Here is a 6000-nt window from a genome sequence, read left to right on the forward strand (position 1 = left end):
TCAAGTTATGTGACTTAGAGCCAAAAACCTATTTCCAAAAATAACAAAATGGATGCACCTTGCAATTAAATACAATAACCCATATGATCCGCACAACATCAGTATGGATGTTGTTGTCCTCAGCTGGTAAGCGGGAGAACAAGGATTTGAACCCAGGTAATTTGACTTCTGGGTCTGCCATCTTAACAACTATAACCAGCTGCCCGGCATGTAAGAAGCCCGATCTCTACCGTTTGGTACCATTCAGATTTATTGTTCTCTAAAGTTTGGTAGTCAGAAAACCTAGGGTAAGTATATATCCTCCCTAAGATATAAAACCTTAGGGCAAGTATATAAGTATGTAGAAGATAGATATTCTTTGTCTATCTGAATGTACAGGGTAGGTACGTTCACCTTGTATCTATCAGCCCTCAGTCCCTAGGTCCTTTAACAAAGACACGGTACATCCCATCTAGATCTCCCATACAGCAAAGCCGTTACCACCTTCTGCCCATGAGAACTGCCTCCCACCAAAGACTCTGCTATTGTATCTCACCTACAATACACAGCCTGCCATATAGGAACCTGCCTGCTCTTGCTTTCCTTCATGGCAAGATCCTTGGGCGCTGGTCCTGTGGCTACCTGGGTCTCCCTAGGGCCTTTCTTGCCTCCTATTGGTCCATCTTCCCTCTCCCCACAGGACTTTCACCAATGAGATCTCAATATCTCTTAAGGCTGAGACCTCATGAGTTATGACCAGTCATGGGCTAAAATGTCCTATTTAAATTCAGTTTTGCTTCATTGTAAACAGCCCCATTACAAAGTAATTCTCAGTTACACAGTTTCCTGATAGAAATAGAATTAAAATGAAGACTCCCATAACTTTTCCAATTTCATCTTGCACACATATTAATTTAATATATTTATATTCAACACAGAGTCATTTATTAAGGTTTTAATTGGATCTCCATTTTTCCCATCTAAAGATTTTAAATGAATTCCAGATATCATAAACCTCTTCTTGTCATCCACTACATAAATTATGCTTCCATAGGAGACTGTGACTGGAAGATCCATTATACAATGTTATGGGAAAGTCATTTTTTTTTTTTTTTACATTCTGAGCCAGAATAGGAAAGGATTTTTTTTTTCTAGAAACCATTGCACTGTTATAATGCAATGACCTAGGAACTTTTTATATCCTAAAGCACATGCCTATCCTGTCCATGTCCATGTGCATGTCTATATCAGTATCTGTGTCCAATTAGGTCTATAAATGTGCTCTTTTAGATATACGTTTATGAGAATATGTTGACATGTGGGGTAAGCTACATTTCCCTCCATTTTGGATAGCAGATCATTCTAAAATGGCATCCGTTTTGCATTCCGAAAACTTTAGCTTACTGCTTTTTTCAAAGCTTTATACAGTTCTAATCCAGAATTCATCATTATCCCTGACTATACTCATACTTATCTGGGATGAACTCCAAAACAAGTTATGCATGCTTTAAAATTACATTTTAAAAATATTATATATTTTCTCCTTCTCCCTTAATGTTCTCTCTCAAGTTCATCTCAGCTCTACTCTCCCTGTTGGAAGTTCTCATCTTTTCTCAAATTTTTTTTCAAATGAACCAAAAAAGAAAAAAAAATCTGTTTTTAATTAAGAAAAAAATCTGAAATTAATGTTCTTTAATGTTCTAGGTTTTAACCAGATTTGTTTTTCTTAAGCAATTCCCCGCTAAGATTTTTTAATAATATAATCAATTGAAAGTAAATATGGGTGGAAGCACAGGCATGTAGTTTGAATTCGGCTTGTATTGGATTTCTCTAAGGCTATTGAAGGCTCCATTATTAATTGGGTTTGATATTTCTTAACCACGTTTCTTAGAGTTTGTTTTCTTTTTACTATGAGGTTCTTCCCCTGTGTGTTTCTGTACACTCTTCTTAGATTTCTCTTAGTGAGGTTTGATGACATACTGTCTTAAAATATTAGAGTGGAAATCTAGTATTTGAAATGCATCCATGGTGGATCTGATGGGGATACCCACAGGACAGGGTCTCACAGTTGGCCTCCGTATGCAATTTGTTTTGCCTGAATCATTTTTTCTCTAATGATTTGGCTCTCACAAACCCTCTGGAAAGAACTAGGATTTTTTGCTAATTCCCCATGTTAAAATACAAACCCTTATTTTTTCTATCTATGTCTGGCTATTGTAGGAAAGGTAGGAGAAGCACAATGTCATGCAATCCAAAGAAGAATGGTCCAAGGAGAAGTCATCTAAATATAGTCTTGGAGAAGCCCCCAAACACAAGGTGTCGTTTTGTGTCCAACAATGTCAAAATCTGTGAGAGCTGTTCACGCACACCTGTGTGAAGTTAGGATGGACAACCTGAGACACGGAGAGATAACCTGAGAGGGTCAAGGGGCACATCCCATACAGAAAAGCCATTCATTCTTTTCAAGAGTAACAACTATAAAACAACAGTACACTTGGGAATCTGAAAAATTTTGTTCATTTGTTGATTTAACAAACATTTGCAAGCTCAGGTGATATGTTCAGGAACCAGAGATAGTTGGGCTCCTTCCTATATGTAAAACCTTCAGTGGTGCCTCTTTATCTCCAGATAAAGATACAGATACAAGCCTGTCAACCTTTCTTTCCACCATTTTTGCCCAGTGGTCTCTTATACCAGGATTCAGCAAACTTTGTCTGTAAAGATCCAGACAGTGAATGTTTTTGACTTTGTGGGCCATTTGGTGTCTGTTGCAACTCCTCAACTCTGCCACTGTAGCACAGAAACAGCCAAACACATAAATAAAGAGTGGCTGTGTGCCAATGAAATTTATCTATGGACACTGAAGTTTAAATTTCATATAATTTTCAGTGTTATGAAATATCATTCTTCTTTGTTTTTCTCAACATCTAAAACTGTACAATCCATTCTTAGTTCCAAAGGTGTACAAAAACAGGAGGCCAGATTGGGCCTAACAGTAGTTTGTCAATCCGTCTTAATCTTTGCACTCTTCATTCTGCCATATTTCATCCTCAAGGCCTGGATCAAATGCTGTTTGGTCCTTGATGCCTTTTTAGAACACCCTAGCCCATTGCTGTTTCCCCGACTTGAATTCCAGCAATCACTGTTTGCAAAATTCTTTGGCAATTATTCACATCCTATCATTTCTTCTAGCATTAATTGTCTTATTACCTAAATCTTTATTTGCCTTTTATTTTTAGCCTTACTTCCCAAATAGATTACGAGCTTCCTGATGGGTTTGTTTTTTTTTTTCCTTGCATCCTATACCTCTCTGTGCCCCAAGCAAGGAAATACAGCAACTCTGAAGAGATAACTAAGAATGCCCAGTGAGAAGCAACCACAATTTTATAAAATTGAAAATCAGGCTGTCCTACCATTTTGGACACCACTCAAAGATTTTGAGAAGAGAATTTTGGATGTATTATTAAGTCCTCTACCACATATGATATTCTCAGGTCACTCCCTATAAGGAATGTATAAGATTATCTTAGTGGGTTTTTTTGTTTGTTTGTTTTTGGGGTTGTTTTTTTTGTTTTGTTTTGTTTTGTTTTTTAATCAACAGAGTGATTACTTGATTTAGATGTATTCTGTAGTCTGCGTTTAATGACAAGAGTGGCCTGTAATTACCCCTGTGGGTGTTCTCAGTTGATTAGGAAATCAGTGATGCTTTTAAGTGGAAGCTGCCTTATTTCCAACATGATTTTTAAAAATCACCCTACAGTATTTTTTAATCAGTCACATTGCATTATGTTTATTCAATATTTATTCTCATTAAAAATGACTTCCTGACTTACACTATGATTTTTTTCAGTCCATTCCACTTTATTTTATCTTTATTTTCATTTAATGAAATGAATAGGATATTCTAAATAAATCCATTTTGTCTAATAGATGAAGAGATATGGGTTTTCAAAGGTATTAAATATTTAAATAACTGAGTTTGCGTTTTCACTGACACCTCTGTAATTAGGAAACAGTAAGAAGTTACACACTAAATAATGGCATATTCCAAATAGGATTAGTCTTCTGTTCCAGGTGGTGAGTGCAGCAGTATTTAGAACAAGCATCGCATGATTTGGACACCAGAAACATGTCACTTCCTGCATCTTTCAACAGCTTACATTTTAAATGAGTTACTTGCAGCTTTCTCCATTTTTGAATTGCAATAAAAATTTGCCATTTACAAATAGATGAAGAATAGTAAGCGACCTCTCTCTTGACAAACTAGCTTCTCTATATTTTCAACAAAAGCATGTCTGGTAGCACAGACATTGGATGAACCCCAAATTTTAAAACTGTCTAAACATATAAAAATGTTTAATACCTATGTCCTACTCTTTTCTTTGACCTGTTTTTCTTTTTTTCACTACTTTTGGTGTTTCCATCACTTCATTTTACCTTTACTTTACCCCTTTTCCCTGGGAAAGTTTTTCAGTTTAAATTGAACAAGAAAATTAAAGACCCAGGGAAATCTTTAACCTTGAAAAAGTACTAGTTTGTCTCAAGTATTTGTCTGAATAAAATGTAAATACTCAAAGCAATTGGCCTGTTTGTGAAGAGCCTGAAATTTTATCGTACATGCAAACTATGAAGTTATCTGCACATTTTATGGCTGTTGGCTAAAGCCCAAGACTCCAGGGCCAGAGATAGAGGACTATTTATTACCTCTACAGTCATAGAGCTATTTATTCCTCACAGGAGTTCCTCCCAGGCAGATCATCAGCATTTGCATCCATTCCTGGGGCCCCAATTCCCACAACAAAACTTGAAGAAAACCATATACTCGCACGCACAGGCAGCTCTGTTTCATAGAAGAACCCTGAGCTTAGAGAACTCAAATCTTTTATAATGGGCAATAGGCATGCTGGAAATAATATTTTTCTCTTCCAAGACCAGGAGCTGTATAAACACCTTTGAAAAGATTATCCAGGACAAAGGCATTCTATACCTCCATTCACAAGATAACACAGAAATTTAAGAGAGAGACCAACTGAGAAGTGTCCCCTCCTACTAATCACATCACTGTACACGCCCTTATGAATTTTAACTGAATTTTAACTGTACCTATTTTCAACAAATTTAGGCAACTGGAAGAGAATGTAAGGCATTCAGTGGTGTTTGTTCAATGAATGTGAGCTGCTTCCATTTTTTAGCAAGCAGTTTGTAAAAATAGTAATGATAATAAGTAATTGTAAATCGTAGACACAGGTTCAAAATATTTGTCATTTCTCCTCCAGCCCATAATATCAGAATCCATCAAGACTTTGTTTTAAAATTAATTATTTACCCATTGACTTAAAAAAAAATCTTCTATTTTCTTTATGTTTTCTTCTGGTACACACACACACACACACACACACACACACACACACTTCCTATCTTTCTCATGGCCAGGGATTACATAAAATATGACCAAAGTTTTAGCCATGTAGAGAATAGAGAATGGTGATTGAATTACATATGAGTAACTGATGCTCATTTACACGTTGAAGCTACTCATATAACCAACTAGATTTTTTTCTTCTAAATTACACTTGTTTTCCCTCTTATTTCAGCTAAACCCAAATATTCACTGTCAAGCTCAGGGAAGAATTAGAGAAAGTAAGTATAGCAGGGCCTTTATTTGCAGAATTGCTTTATCTATTTTTGAATGATATGAAGTGGTCACAGAGACCTAGCTATCATGCAAATGTTAATGTCTTAAGTGGGCACTCGAATTACCCCTTTGTTGGCAAGATAGTGCTAACTTAGTCCATCTCAGAAAGGAGAGAGCCCATCATATTTGAAAAGGAAATTTTACAACATTGTTCAGGAACCCTCAGCTCCATTACTTCTAATCTTTCCAAAATCCTCCTTTACATGAAACCTGGTATTTCCCTTGCATCAAATTAAAGCTCTTTCATTACACATAACTCTTATCTTCCAGTCCCTTCATGGTCCCACATTTCCCTTGGATTCTCCACACTCACTCCAATGTCCATG

The sequence above is a fragment of the Neofelis nebulosa genome, chromosome 2 (genome assembly GCF_028018385.1).
Source record: "Neofelis nebulosa isolate mNeoNeb1 chromosome 2, mNeoNeb1.pri, whole genome shotgun sequence".
Taxonomy (NCBI): domain Eukaryota; kingdom Metazoa; phylum Chordata; class Mammalia; order Carnivora; family Felidae; genus Neofelis; species Neofelis nebulosa.